Source organism: Sminthopsis crassicaudata, chromosome 2 (genome assembly GCF_048593235.1).
Source record: "Sminthopsis crassicaudata isolate SCR6 chromosome 2, ASM4859323v1, whole genome shotgun sequence".
NCBI lineage: Eukaryota > Metazoa > Chordata > Mammalia > Dasyuromorphia > Dasyuridae > Sminthopsis > Sminthopsis crassicaudata.
In genome coordinates this window covers 336,312,412-336,329,089 of record NC_133618.1, presented here as the reverse complement: position 1 = coordinate 336,329,089, position 16,678 = coordinate 336,312,412, and positions in this window count along the sequence as shown.

The following is a 16,678-nucleotide window of genomic DNA, read 5'->3' as shown; positions in this document are numbered from 1 at the left end:
TTATGCAAGTCACTAAGCCCTCCACCTACTGCCCAGACATTTTTGCAGATTTTACAAAAGAAAAGCACTTTTCAAAGTGTTTTCTATATAAATGTGAGTTGTCCTTATTAATAGTGGTGGTAGTAATATAATAGAGGTATCTATATGGGGGTGAGTAGAGAACCTGGTCAGAAAAACTCATTTTCCTGAGATTAAATCTGACCTGAGACTAGGTATGTGATCTCAGGGAAGTCACTTAACTCTGTTTACTTCAGTTTCCTCATCTGTAAAATGAGCTGGAGAAGGGAATGGCAAGCAGTCCACTATCTCTGCTAAGAAAACTCCAAATGAGGTCATGAAGAGTCAGACATGGTTGAAAAATGACTGACCAGCAACAATAATGAAAAGCAATATAATGATAGGGTGATGGTGGTGGTGGTGGTGGTGGTAAAAAAACAAACAAAAAACCTTGGGAGGGTGAAAACCAATGGAAGATGCACAATGCTTTCCTTTCTTAGCCTTTGTCATTGGGCATTCCCACCAACTCAGAACCTAATCTATTTTTTAAATAGCTTTTTATTTACAAGATATATGCATGGGCAATTTTTCAGCACTGACAATTGAAAAACCTTTTGTTCCAACTTTTCCCCTCCTTCCTCCTACTCCCTCCCCCAGATGGCAGGTTGATCAATACGTGTTAAATATGTTAAAGTATATAGTTAAATACAATATATGTATACATGTCCAAACAGTTATTTTGCTGCACAAGAAGAATCAGACTTTGAAACAGTGTACAATTAGCCTATGAAGGAAATAAAAAATGCAGGCAGACAAAAATAAAGGAATTGGGAATTCTATGTAGGGGTTCATAGTCATCTCCCAGAGTTCTTTTTCTGGGTGTAGCTGGTTCAGTTCACTACTGCTCTATTGGAACTGGTTTGGTTCATCTCATTGTTGAAGATGGCCACATCCATCAGAATTGATCATCATATAGTATTGCTGTTGAAGTGTATAATGATCTTCTGATCCTGCTCATTTCACTCAGCATCAGTTCGTGTGAGTCTCTCCAAGCCTCTCTGTATTCATCCTGCTGGTCATTTCAGAACCTAATCTAATAAATTCATTAGCACTCATCATCCGGATTTCCCCCAAAAACCTTTTTCAGGTCTGCAATTGTATTACAAGTATATTATTTCCAAATGTGTCCATTTTATTTGGATAAAATGATGAAATTTGTTCCCAGGCTGTTTTCAAATTGACATCCTCAAGAAGCAAAATAAGTCATTATGTGATTTCTCTCTCTCTTCCCCCCATTTCTCCTTATCAGGAAATCACTATTGACTCATATCTCCTATGCTATACACAACACAACACTAAAGAAAAGGAGAAAGTTATAGAAATGAGAAAAAGCCACCAGAAATTGGGCTGTACCAATAAGATCCCTGAAGTCACAAGAAAATTCCAGTCCAAATACTGTAGAGTGGGGAGCCAATAAGGGACCATAATGCAAGCAAAGACCTTTGCTAGATTAGATGCAAGGCAAGGCATTCCACAAATCAAGAAGTTTCCTCTTCTGAAAAGCAAAACTTTCTTTAGTAAGAGACACTTTGTGGCACAAAAAAAGGCAAAACAAGGAGATCCAAATTCCATTTTTGGCTCCATAACTATCTATCTGTACGAGAGTAGGGAGATTCACAAGCTTGCACTGAAAGTGATGCTAGCAGCCATGAACTCTGACCAAAGGCTCACATTTCATCTCTATCATTTCTAGTTACAACAAGACCTAGAATGACGAATCACATTTTATACCACATGCTGATGTTTGGGTGAGAATTCTACCTACCCATTGATAAGTCTTGAAATCTAAAAGATGGAAAAAATGTGGAGACTAACAACCAGCAAGTATGATGGTTACAAGGTCCTATAGACTACCAGTGAGCTCAGATCAGAAAAGTTCTTATAGGAAAATACAACAATATGATGCTTGAATTCAATGCGAAGATGTCCAGAGAGGTAATAAAGTCCTTAAATGTTCTCTGTAAGTGATGTACACAGAACACATAAGATAGGCCAATGGAAAGACACCTGATATGAGGGGGGGGGGAATCCTACTTCTTCCCCCTTTTTTCATTATTTCTCTTGAGATCCTTGACCATTTATTCCGTCAGAGGAACTTAATTAATTTTTCTAGTTCTAAAAAGTAATCCTGGGACAGCTGGGTAGTGTAGTGGATAGAGCACCAGCCCTGAAGTTAGGAGGACCTGAGTTCAAATCTGTTCTCAGACACTTCACACTTCCTAGCTATATGACCCTAAGCAAGTCACTTAACCCCAATTGCCTCAGCACACACACACAAAAAGAATTACTAGTAATCCTTGACATGACACTGAATAGATAAATTAATTTAGGATGTAATTTTGTTATATTGGCTCAGATCACCTATAAGCAATAAATATTTCTCTAATAATTTAGTTATATATTTTTAAAAAGAGTATAATTATATTTATATTCATGTAATTCCTGTGTATGTCGTGATAGATTCCTAAATATTTAAATAATATATTGTTACTTTGAATGGAATTTCTCTTCCTATCTTTTTCTTCTGGGTTTTACTGGTAATATATGGAAATACTGATGGTGTGTGTGGATTTTTTAAAATCTATTGAAACTTGGCTAAATTTATTAATTGCCCCAATTAATGTTTTGTGGCTCTCTTGAGTTCTTCTCTAAGCAAACTACCATACATGGAAAAAAAAAGGTGATTTTCATCATCTTCAAAAAAAAAGATTGTTTCCTTTTTACCTATGCTTATTTCCTCAATTTCTTTTTTTTCTTTCATTATTGCTATCGCTAGCATTTCCGCCACTATATTCAATAATAGTAGTAATAAGACATCCTTGTTTTACCCCTGATTTCACTGCAAAGGCTTTTAGTTTATTGTTATTCCATATGAAATTGGTTTGGGGTTTTAGATAGATAGTGTTTTATCACATTAAGGCAAAGTCCATTTGTTCTTATATTTCATGGATTTAAAAAAAAAGAAATGAAAATTGTATTTTGTAAAAAAGTTTTTTCTGCAACTGATTTTTATTCTTCTTGTTATTAATATGACTTATTATACTTATAGTTTTCCCAATATATTAGCCAATCCTGCTTTTCTGTTTGAAATCCATCCCATTAATAGTGTACAACTGAGATAAAGGGGATTAATATACAAAGAAATAAAGTTTATAAATACAAGTAATACGTCCTAGTCCTAGACTCTTGGAAAGACCTTTTATGCAACAAAATCCATCCTTTGCATGCCATAGATTATCTTCACTGCTTCTATAAGTAGTGTGGAAGCAAATAGAGAGAAAGATCATGTAACTTCATATTTCTTTTTCTTAATGTGAATTACCCAATTTCAACTAAAATGAAGAATCATGAGCTCCTTTTTGTTCTTGGACTTTCCACCCTGGTCCTAAATGCTAACTAATAAAAGACTGTTCTTGTAATAAGCTAGTCAGTGATAAAACTCTTCAGCAAAGCTGAAATGTAAGTAAGATAAGCATACTCACAAAGCTAATGCAAATAGAAACTAGATACTCTTCCTGAGATTTATAAAAAAAATTCCTTCAAACCATGTAAGTGGGGAATTGCTTTCTTAAAGGAGTCTCCCTATAGTCCCAAGGTTGATTGTACAAGCATACCTTAGAGATATTGCAGGTTTGGTTTCAAACTACCACAATAAAGCAAGAGGAATGAACTTTTTTGTTTCCCAGGGAATTTATAGGTTACATTTACTATAATGTAGTGTATTAAGTGTACAATAATATTATGTCTAATATACATATATGTAAATTATATATATATATATATATATATATATATATATACACACACACACACATATATATATATATATATATACAACTTAATGAAAAATATTTTATTGCTAAAAAAAAATGCTGTCACTGGAGACTTCAGCAAGTTAGAATCTTTTTGCTAGTGGAGGATCTTGTTTCAATGCTGATCAGGGTGGTGGCTGGTGAAGGTTGTGGCCATTTAAAAAATAGAACAACAATGAAGTTTGTTACACAGATTGATTCTTCCTTTCATTTGAATGCTTAGGAGACAGTGTAGGGTTATTAATTGGCCTAATTTCAATTTTGTCATATCTCAGGGAATAGGGAGGCCCAAAGAGAGGGAGAGAAATGAGGGAATAGCAGTCGGCAGAGCAGTTAAGAACACATACAACATTTGTTGGTTAAGCTCGCAGTCTTATATGGATGTGGTTTGTGGTGTCCCAAAACAATTCTTAGTAATTATCTTAGCAATATCAAAGATCACTGATCACAAATCACCATTACAGATATAATAAAAATGAAAAGTTTGAAATATTGCAAGAATTGCAAATATATGATACAAAGACACTCTATGAGCACATGCCATTGGAAAGATGGCACTGATAGACTTGATCAACACAGGGTTACCATAAATCTTCAATTTTTAAAAAAACACAATATCTGTAAAATGCAATAAGTTGAAGTACAATAAAACAAGATATGCCTATATTTTCCGAATTACAAAATAAAAGATTCTACTTTCCTCTCTGCAAGTGTTTAAGCTATGGTTTATGCTGGTCAGTTCTATGTGGCTTAAGGGGCAGATATCATCACATTTGTCTTTCCTGAACTATAGTATGTGCCAAATTCACTATTGGCTAGGGCTGCCTTAACCTTTTAACTGGCAGAATCTTAATGCTGAAAATGTAAATCAGTGGATTATTGTACTTGAAATTGAGCTCCATGCACCTAATTCCAGAAATTCATTCTGCTTCTAATCTGAGAGCTCCAATTTGCGTATGAAGTAATAAATTTCACTGCTAGTTAATTCCTCTGTTGGCAAATACAATGGGTTTCTAGTTACCATCATTCTTCTGGTTCAGGCTGGATTCCAAGGCTTCCAAATTTTGTGACTGATTGTAGCAGCAAAGTTTGCTTAAATCCTCAAAAACCGCCTCTGGTATGTGTGCATGAGGCTGTTGATCAAGTCTTCAAAAGTTTGCTCATACTTCTTGTTCCAATTCTCTCCAAAGAGTGTTTGAAAGGGTCAAGCCAAGTTGCCCTTTTCTCATAAATGACAATGGTCACTTGAGATCCACTGTCCAATGTAGACAGGTACTTTATGCCTTCAATCCTCATTTTTCAACTCCTCTGTATATGTTGTTCCCCATTAGAATGTAAACTTCTTGAGAAGAGAGACTGATTTTTTGATTTGTTTTGTTTTGTTTTGTTTTGTTTTTTTTTGCTTGCGTTTTTATTCCCAGACTTAACACAGTGCTTGGGCACTTAGTAAGGGCTTAATAAATGCTCTGTCTTGGGGCAGCTAGATGGCACAGTGGATAGAGCACCAGCCCTGCAGTCAGAAGAATCTGAATTCAAATCTGGGCTGAGACACTTAACACTTCCTAGCTGTGTGACCTTGTCACTTAACCCCAATTGCCTGGGGAAGGGGAGATTCCTCTGTCTTGCAGGATGATTTCAGAAAAATCTGGGAAGACTTATAAGAACTGATGCAAAGTGAAGTGAGCAAGACCAGAACAATGTCCATAATAATAGTCATAATGATATGTATAGTATAATAGTATGATGATCAATTGTGAATGATTCAGCTCTTCTTAGCTATACAATGATCTAAGGCAATTCCAAATGACTAATAATGGAGCATACTATCCAACTCCGAGAAAGAACTGATGGAGTTAGAATGCAGATCAAAGCATACTATTTTTTGCTTTATTTATTTATTTTATGCATTTATTTTGGATCCATGGAAATAGGTTTTGCATGATTATACATATATAACCTGTTTCAAAATACTTAACATCTCAGGAGAAAGGAGGGGAAAGGAAAAGGAAAAGAATTTGGAAAATGAACGTTAAGAATTATTTATTTTTTATTAAAGCTTTTTATTTTCAAAACATATGCATAGATAATTTTCAACATTCACCCTTGCAAAACCTTATGTTCCACATTTTTTCCCTCCTTTCCCTTCCCTCCTCCCCGAGATGGGCACGTAATCTAATATATATGTTAAACATGTGCAGAAGGATTATTTTTACATATTATTTGGGGGAAAATATCATTTTAAAAAATGCTCTATCTTTCTATCCAATAAGTACAGGTAAGAAGGTCTCTTGAATTATTTATGAAGTCGAGCTTGAGGTCTTCAGTTTTAAGTGACCTTTATCCCTCACCTTACTATTGGTTCCTAAGAGTGGGTTGGTATACAACAGCTTGTCTAAAATCCTCTTACATGTAGCCATGTACACACACCCCCCCTTGACAACAGTTGTACCAGAAGATAGCTTGGTGTCTTCAGTTATCCTATCCTTTTGCTGATCTTGCTTAAGGCTACTGTGACCACTGATTCCTCAAACCTTTGCCCTGCCAAAAATAGTAATTATAACCATTGTTCCATTTCTTAGCAAACTTACCCTGAGCTACTGAGGTGAATCTAGATTACTAGGTTAAAATATATATGGGTATATTTAATTATATATATGTGTGTATGTATATATGTACATTATATCTATATCTATCTATATAAAGAAAAATGAAAATAAAAAAAATCATGCTTCAATCTGCACTCAGATTTCTTCAGTTCTTTTTCTGAAGGTGAATAGCATTTTTCATCATAAGTTTGAAATTGTCTTGGATCACTCTATTGCTAAGTATAGTCATTCACATTTGATCATTGTACAAAATTGCTGTTACTTATGCTTCTGTTCACTTCACTTTTGCATCAATTCACATAAGTTTTCCCAGATTTTTCTGAAAGCACCCTATTTATCATTTATATCCATTGCAATCATATACTAAAACTTGTTCAGTCATTCCCCAATTTGTGCACATCCTCTCAATTTCTAATACCTTGGCAATACAAAAAGAGCTACTGTAAACATTGCTGTATATATAGGCTTTTCCTCTTTTTCTTTGATCTTTTTGGGATACAGTAGTGGTTTTGGTGGATCAAAGAATATGCACAGTTGGGCCTAATTCCAAACTGCTTTCCAGATTGATTATATCAATGTTACAATTCTACCAACCATCATTAGTGTTCCAATTTTCCCACATCCTCTCCAACACTTGTCATTTTCCTTTTCTGTCATGTCAATCAATCTGATGGATCTGAAATGGTCCTTCAGAGTTACATAACTTTCACCTTGTCAAATAGCCTATCCGTAGCAGGGTGTTTTAGTTGATGTTTTTAGTCTTGGGTATTGTTGTTTTAATAGCTTTTTATTTTTCCAAATACATGCAAAGATAGTTTTCAACATTTACCTTTGCAAAACCTTGTGTTCTAAATATACTCCATCCCTTCTTCTCTCTCTCCTTCCCTAGACAACAAGCAATCTGATATAGATTAAACATGTCCAATTCTTTTAAACATATTTCCATGCTGCACAAGAAAAGTCAGAATAACATGAGAAAGAAAAAACAAGCAAACTAAAAACAATAATAACAACAAAAAATATGAAAATACTAAGTTTTTCTAGTGGAATGGCATTTTTATCATTTTCAAAATTGGAATTTAAGATTCTGTTCCCTGTCCTTCTCAATTTTCTTTATAAGTGGATCTCTACCAGATAGTTCCTTTTTGAGTTTAGTTCCAAGAAAAGCAAATGAGAAAGTATCTGCAAAGGAATCCTTCCTTATGCTTTCTGTTGTCAGAAAATGAAAACTATGTAACCTAACCTACTTCATCTTGAAATATTTTTTTCTTTCCTTTACAGTCTTTACTCTGTTCTTAAACATCTATTCTCTAAACCTGCTACTGTTACTTATCTTGAAAAGTCCCTGTGCTTCACCTGCCATCTAGGGAAGAGAGTAGGGGAAAGGAGGGGATAATTTGGAACAGAAAAATTACCCGTGCATATGTTTTGTAAATAAAAAACTTCAATAAAAGAAAAAAAATACTATGCTTTGAACCACATTCAGTCTCCATAGTTCTCTCTCTGGATGTGGATGGCTCTTTCCATTATAAGGCTACTGAAATTGCCTTGGGTGTTCTTTTGCTGAGTGTGCTTGGTGGTGATGTAATAGGCTTCTCTTTAAGAACTTTTTATTCAAATAGCATTATCTTATTCGGCTGCCCATTATATGTGATCTATTGTTGTTGTTTTTCTAAACCATTCCAATGCTTCAGATATTCTTGTATCTCACTGTCTGCTCCCTGTCAGTCCCTTGCTCATTTGGGAAAACCTGGCACAATATATGTTTTCTGGCTTCATTGTACCTTTGCCATACCAGTCTCCAAAGCAGGCGATGTCTTTTCATACTTAACACAGAGTGTTGACAATTTTAGTATAAGCCTCCTGTGGGCTTTCGGCAACTCCAAATTGCTTCTCCAGTTATTGCAAGCACCCTAATATTGTGAACCTGGAATTTTCAGCTGTCAGCACATCAGATTAAAAGGTGTCCTGTGAGACTATTCAGTGGCCTCTCCCCTTTTCTTGATCTTTATCACCTGCTGCTGGTACAGTAGATAGAACGCTGGACTTGGAATCAGGAAGATTCATCTTCCCGAGTTCAAAAATGACCTTAGAGATTAGTAGTGTGATCTTGAGCACGTCACTTAACCCAGTTGGCCTCAATTTTCTCATCTGTAAAATGAGCTGGAGAAGGAACTGGCAAGCCACTTTGCCAAGAAAACCCCAAATGTGATCATTCGGAGTTAGGCATGACTGAAACAATAGCTGCTCCAATGTCTCTGTAGCAGATTCTAACCAGGACTCAAATGTTCTCTAGCTAGCTGGAGGAAGCAACTCTACTGAAAACAAATAGAACTTGACAGAGCTTTGCTCTGGCTTGTATCTACCTTGCTTTACACTTCCAGATGTAAAATTTTTCTTAAAAATTCGTTAGACAATGTCTTCAGAAGTCTTTTCTTTCATAAGAGAGTCTTGAATTTTGCTTTATTTTTTCTTCCTCATGGAGAGTGATAATAGTGGTATCTAGATACTTTCCCTGGCCCTAATATCTCTTGATATGCTAGCATGTATCACAAATGCAGGTAGCCTGCAAACTATAGATAGGGCTGTGCCTCCTGCATCAAGTCTTCCTAAATCATTCACCATCCTATTAAATAATTCCTTTATCACTTTTATCTTTAGGGCTTTGTGAAGCTTTAATTCAAAAGTATCACCCTGATACTTATTAGGCACTGAGGCTGAAATCACAATCCAAGTATACACTAATGCCACCAATAACATTCTTGAGTTCAAATAAGCAAGTTATGTAGCTCTAGCTTAAAAGGATTGCATCTTCCTCATTAACATAAATCAAAGGAATAATAAAAACACAATATAGACAAATTACATATATTTGTAGCACAAGATTAGGACATTTGCATAAATCCAGTTGCAATTTCCTTTGCAAGATGATAACTGGTAGAAAAACAAAATAGAGGAAAACATTTTTTTCCTAAAACAAACAAACCCCAAAACAACAACAAAAAATACATATATATATATATATACATACATATATATGTATATATACATATATATACACATACATATATGTATATATATACACATACATATGTATATATACATATATACATATATATATATATATATATATAGTTTTCTTCAAAATAAAATTCTAGGGAAATCTGAAAAATTCCAGGATGATATATATGTTCACCTCAAGCAATTCAGAGTAGAAAAAAAATTCACACATGCAACAAAATAGTCTCTGAAGGACCCCCTAGGTTTTTGGAGAAACAACAAAGAGAATAACCTAGGGGGTTGTCTCAGCCCATAATGACTGAGGTTTCTTTGAGCTCTCGAAGATCTGTAACTAGAGTGAGGTTACCAAGGGATTTACCCTTGGGGGCTCGAATTTGGAAGGTGTCTAGATCACCTTCTCTGGGTGTGCTTCCTACCCCAACACCTGCATTTTAAGTGCATTTCTCCAAATGCTGGCCACCCTAAATTGTGCTGATTTAATGAATGGGATAAATAATTCTCTTTGAAATGCAGAAGCAACTAGGCCTCTTTTGATATGCAGCTCAGAAACTGGGCTCTAATCTTCCAACTTTATTGGTAGCAGAAAATGGGAAGAGGGAGGAAGCCAAAATTCAATATATTAGGTATAATCTGAAAAGAATGAAGTTGGTGCAGGGTAGATAAATTAAAAGAAATGTAGAATGGGGTCTGGGAAAAGTATTCCCCTTATTTAAATCCCTGTTCCCATCTAGAGTTCTAAAGAGGGCTGGGAGACTCATCCTGCTATGTGTTTGCTTGAGGAAGGCAGGCAGTTGCCTTGGTTACAGGAGGAAAAAACCAAGGGCTAAGTTGGCAATTTCCTGAAAGTAGCTTAGAATTAAAGGGAATATGTATCCTATTCATTGTGTAGATTGTTATTTCATAGCCATGTGGGCTGTCGTCTTATATTCAAGGAGTCATCTATCCTGTGTCAATCCTGTATACTCTAGCCTTAACATTTGTTCACTGGTCTCTAAGCTCCATTAAAAACATCTGTTCAGCACAGCCCCCCGGTGTGACTTGGTGGAGAGAATAATAGTTTGAAGACCCCAAACTCTTAAGTATGAGCTGCAATCTCCTCAGTCAGAGTTGGGGAAGGGGGAGATGGCCTGGGAATCTGGAGAAATGAGGAAATAGCTATTTATCCTTATAATCAAGGACACAACAAGCTTGGAATATTAGAAAACTGAGTTCATTTGAGTTAGAAAACTGAGATCATTTGAGCCTTTCAGTAGATGGATTTCTTTATTGAGAGTCACACAGATGGTCACAGGTGGTAAGGTAGCGTTATTCAGCTCCCTCATGTCACAGATGAGGAAACTGAGATGTAGAGAAATCAGTTGTACAAATCAGTTGGCAAAGCATTTTTAGCCCTAATAACTATATTTTCTTGGAACTTTCAGAAGAGGTGCAAAATCCAGAATGCACTTGACTGCCCTATGACTCCAAGTGGTGCTTCCTACCTCAGTGACCATACTTCAGATGAATTCCTTACTTACCCAGGCCTGCCTTAGTGATGATAGGTAGCTACTTTATTCTGGGCTATCCCAATGTTCTTGATGAGGATCTGGGTCACTAGCTGGGGCTGGCAGAGAAAGCCTGGAAACCTTATCAGTAGATAAGGTTATTCCCTGAGGTTAGTGGGGAAGGGCACTGATGGGGATCAGCTCAACCTTACAAGCCCATTGTGGAGGTCTTGGGTAACCCCCACCTTACTGTATCCAATCAGAAAGCCAAATTATGTCAAACACCTGGGGTTAAATTTCTTCTGTAAATCTGTCTCTGGCCCACACTATCTTTGCTGAATCCCTTTTGGGTTAGTGCACAGCCTTCTGCCTCACGGTTTCTTTCTTCCCATCCCCTTCCCCATGCTTCATGGTGTCTTTCAACTCACCCTATCTCTCCTCCGTGTCTCATGGTGTCTTTCTTTTTATTATAGCTAACTAACTCTTTTAGAGAGCTAAACTCCTCTATGGATTTAACTTACCAGTCAATGGCATGCTCCCACCTCATGGAGTATTCCCTTTCTCCTGGTTAATTATAAGTTTCACTAGGGAACTTGTCTCTTCCTTGCTAACTCTCTATGCTCTCCCAATATTATTAACATTTTGCCAACATGAAAGGCCAATGTGAATTCATCACATGACTGAACCCCAACATTTGCTGTCAATTGTTTTCCTTAATCTTATCATTTGATGCTGAACCTCAAACATATCACTCTCACCTCCTTTTACCTTATGGTTTCCCTCAGTGCATTTTCTTCTGGAAGACAAAACCTGACTGAGATTTTGCTCTCCTCATATTTTCCACCTCCTATTCCATGGGCCATATTCCCCCAAATTTCTAGCTAGAGCTCTGAGCTTCAGAACCTGCCTGACTATATTCAAAAATTTAAAAGGGGAAAAAAGTGACATTCATGCATGCTTGTTCTATTCATGCCAAGCTAAACTGCTATCTTGAATTTTTCCCTTAATTTTCTCTCTTAATATTTTGTATAGTTAAAACAAAACCAAACGCAAACTCCTTTATTGTCCTTACTAAGTCCCTGGCCTCTCTTAGCTTATTCTGAACCACAGCATTTCAGACAATATTTTTGCAGGATCATGCCATACTCATATTCATCCTCTGTTGCCTGATTTTGCTTTCCCTTTTTTGTACCTTAATCTTTTTAAACTAGTTGGTTGGTGAGTTTACTTGCAAGATCAATATTGGCCTCTTCAGACAAATGCCATTTTTCCTTCTCATTGGAAATTTTTGCCTTTGTGTCTTCAAAAGACAAGAAATTTCATTTTTTAGTCCTCATTTTCCCTGTCCTGACTTTCTTTGAAGCATTTAAGTCCTTAGAAAATACTATCTATCTTTTCTCTGTAAGTTTTGAAAATTTTTTTTCCCACAAAGAAATCAATGGTACATGCTAGAGTATATCCAGACTTCTTCTCTTTCTCCATCATAAATTCTTAGATGGAGTGGTTACTTCCTCTCAAGGCTCCTATAATTTCCACTATTCCTCACCACCACACCCTCTAGTGAGTGAAAATCCGATCCAGAATAATTTCCTTTTTATTGGTTCTTTTACCTTTTGAAGGATAAAATTATCACTAAGGCAATTCAATAAATTATTATTTATTCAATTTTTGACAGATAGGGAGGCAGCATATATTTACATAATTGAAGTTATTGCTATATTATACCTTTCTTCCAGGGTTATATTGTTTTCCAAATTTCTAGTCTATTTTCTCTTTCTTTTCAGGTGGTCCTTCAGTAACAAAATCACTTTTGTTTCTTCTTTTGATCTTCACTAAAATACTCTCCATCATACTTCATATCACACATTTCACCTTCTGATTCCTTGAGAATCACATAATATATCTTTTAATATATAGTCTATTCCCCTACATCACAAATTTTGTAAAAGATATGCTCATTCAAACCATAGGCTAGTTATGGGTTTCATTTTGCCAAATCTCAGGGATACCCATGAGTTCTGATTTGCCTCTAGTTCCCCTTGTTTGTTGTAAACTTTGAGTATTTTGTATAGTCATTTGAGGATATGGAATTTTTACAGGACACTTTTCTTGAATTTTTGCATTTTTTGCATTTTGTGGGTTTCTCAATTGTTCTTCTTTGGGGAATCTAAATTGGGGAATATAGATAATTTTCCCTCTCCCTATTCTTTTTTAGTTTAAAACCATTTTAATAAGATTTGCATCTTATTTCACAAATGAGATACAAATGGCAAATATACCAGTCTTTGTTAGGTACATTGTATCTTTGTTCAGAAACTGTTATCCCTATATTATAAATTATAGTGCAGTAATACAAATTCCATTCTCAGATACTACCTTCTTAAACAGCTTCCTCAATTATTTTTTCTCTTTTGCATCCCCGGGCTCTAATGGGTATCAGGAAGAAAAATATAACTTGTGCCTCTGTGAGTTTTAGTTTCTTGCCTAAGATGATAATATTTTTAGGTTAATCAAAGAAGTGTCATTTGTACCCATGTGAATCAGCAGAAGTATATATACATTTTGTGAAGTTCTGGGAGGCTCTCCATCGTGTCTTGGATATATTCCCAAAGAAGGTAACAGGCCTCTCTATTATTTTCAAGTTAACAGATGCCTTATTACTACTAAGAAAGAAATCAACCAACTATTGCTATTTTTCTTTCTTTTCTTTCTTTTCTTTCTTTCTTTTCTTTCTTTTCTTTCTTTTCTTTCTTTCTTTGCTTTCTTTCTTTCTTTCTTTCTTTCTTTCTTTCTTTCTTTCTTTCTTTCTTTCTTTCTTTCTTTCTTTCTTTCTTTCTTTCTTTCTTTCTTTCTTTCTTTCTTTCTTTCTTTCTTTCTTTCTTTCTTTCTTTCTTTCAAAACACTTACTACATGATATCTCACCTGATAGTTTATGTTGATATAAACTATCCTTCCTGTATGCTGTGATTCTTAGTGCTTAGCACAATTCCAGGCACATATTAGCACTTAATAACTGATTAATAATTGAGTAATTGAGTTAGGAGCTACTTAAGGCAGCAGTGAAACTAGAAGTAGAGTCTAGCATAGCTAAATCTCTTCATCTTTGCTCTGACCACTGGACCACATTCTATCAAGGGCAATGCCTTTGGCAGAGTTCCACTGTGAATTTTCACTCTCCATTAGACAGGATTCTAATGATGACTATCCTTGAAAGCTTTCAAACCAAACCATTTGATTAATACTAACCCAAGTAGATCTAGGGAAGCTCCATCTCTACTGGCCAATAAAAATATCAAGGCTGCCTTTGATTAAGGTTATTCATTGGTCAAATATTATATACTCCCCTCGTTCTCTGGCCTTTTCTAGTTTCCTGATATTTGTATTGGGTTGTCTTTTATTTGTTTATATTTCTTATTTGTTTTTTTCTCTGTTGAAAGAAGAGTTGCAACATAAATTTTAGTGTCTCCAAACTTCTTACATGAGAGGAAGTGTTTATAAATTCGTTCTCTACTAAGTTACTTTCTTTCCAAGAATTAGAGCACAAGAAGTTGAGATTTAGCACATAAATATCTGCTGGGGGGGTGGGGTGTAGTGTCGTCAGAGTGGTCTCACCAGCAAGAGGTGCTGTAGGGTGTGGTACACCACTAATCCTCTAAAACCAGGAAAAACTAGCATCAGTAGCAGAATCCACCAGTGCTAAGGAGCCCTCAGGCAAAAACTCTACCAACCTCCCTGCACATATACTTAGCTACTGGCTTATTTCCAAGTACGGTTCTCTCTCCTCGAGTTAAAAGGGTATGATATGAATACACATGCACTCTAGAGTGTTATTAAAATATCAGAAACTCTCTCATTGGCTCAGTGAACTCAGTTTTCACTGAGAAAAAAACTCCTTTTTCTCCCTTTTAAGTTTGATTTCTTTCTCTCAGTCCTGCTTCATGCATTGATAGGTAGACAAATGCATGGTCAATGGCCATATAATTTAATAGCAATTTCAAGTAGCATAGATACACGAATAATCAATTAATAAAGTACTTAAATGCCATCTTAATGGATTGTAACCAGGAGGAGAATATCTTCTCTAGCCTCATATCGCCTTCTTATCAGTCAGAAACAAAGAGAGTAGAAGAAAGGTGTAAGGAAATAGATTTCGGCATTACTCTGGCTATTCATTGGATGATTCTCCTTAACCTGTTCCTTGACCTTTGTAGTCCATCTGCATCTCACTCACGTTTGGTTTCCATCTCAGGTCCAGTCATGGTTTAGGATTCTTATCGTTTTCTGTTTGTGTTCATTAAGTAAATTCGCGCTCTGCACATCTCTCCTAATTAGTTGCTACAAAATGGAAAGGATACCATACTATTTTCCATTTATCCCTCATGATCACCTATACTTCTCCACAGAAATTTCTCAAGATCAAAGGATCGATAGTTTTTGCACTGACCAATACACATCTCTACTATCCTCTTGATGGATGGGGTTACAAATATATATTTACTTTAATCACCTTTAATCACTGACAGGCGGATAAGGCCCTTCCCTAACAGCTTAGGTCTAGTGCTTGGTGCTATCCCTTCTCCAATACAATTGCTTAGCCTGGAGGAAATCAGATAGAAGCAGATCTTACAGAATTGCTTCATCTCCCTCTCCTCACATTTTATCCAGCAACCCTAGGAGCTATCAGGGAGAAAGGAAGGGGAAGTATCTCATACTAAATGAATTTTTAAGATTTGTTTTATTTTATTACTATTTTAAAATATAAATTTCTTTATGAATCATGTCAAGAGAGAAAAATACTAAATTAATTTTAAAAAAATCTTTGTGAGGAATGATTTTCAGGTATTCTCTACTTGCTTGGGAATGAGAATTGATAGGCCTTGTAGTAAGATTCAGAAAAGTACAATAAAAATAGAGAAAATTATAATAAGATGTAATAGAAAAGGCATTGCATTCAGAATCTATATTTGTGTGTGTGTGTGCCATGGACCCTTTTGACAATCCAATGAGATCTTCTCAAAATAATGCTTTAAAATGCATACATAGGAAATCAATTACATTAAATTATAAAAATATTAAAAATAAAACAAGAGTTCAATTTAAGAATTCTGCCTGGTTTAGTTACTGGCTGTGCTGCTGTTTATGTGGCTTTCATCAGGCCTCAATTTCTTCATCTGTACAATAAAAGTTGGAAGAAATTATCTCTAAGGTCCTTCCCAGTATTAAATCCTATTATTTATTTGTTTGTTTGTTTATTCCTTCCTTCCTTCCTTCCTTTATTTATTTATTTAGGATGATCAGGACAAAGGAACCATTTAAGTGGTATAGTGGAAAAGTCTCCCGGACTTGGAGTCAGGAGAACTTGTGTCCAAATACTAGCTGCGTGACACTGGGCAAGTAATTTTATATTGTCTGCCTTAATTTCCTCAACTAAAGGAACCATGACAGTATTTACCTCATAGGGTTGTCGTGAGGATCAAGTGAGATGATATTTGTAAAATTCTGAGCATTGTTTCTGGCATATAGTAGGCACTTAAATACTTGTCCCCTTCCCCTTTCTATAACTACAGTAATGAAGTTGGTGAATGGGACTTAAGGAAAGGGGAAAGCTTGTTCAATTTTTGGAACCCTGTGAAGGTGAATTAAAGATCAAACAGAAATGTGGTCTCTGAAAAGGCTTTTGAGAGAAAGTAGAATGAAA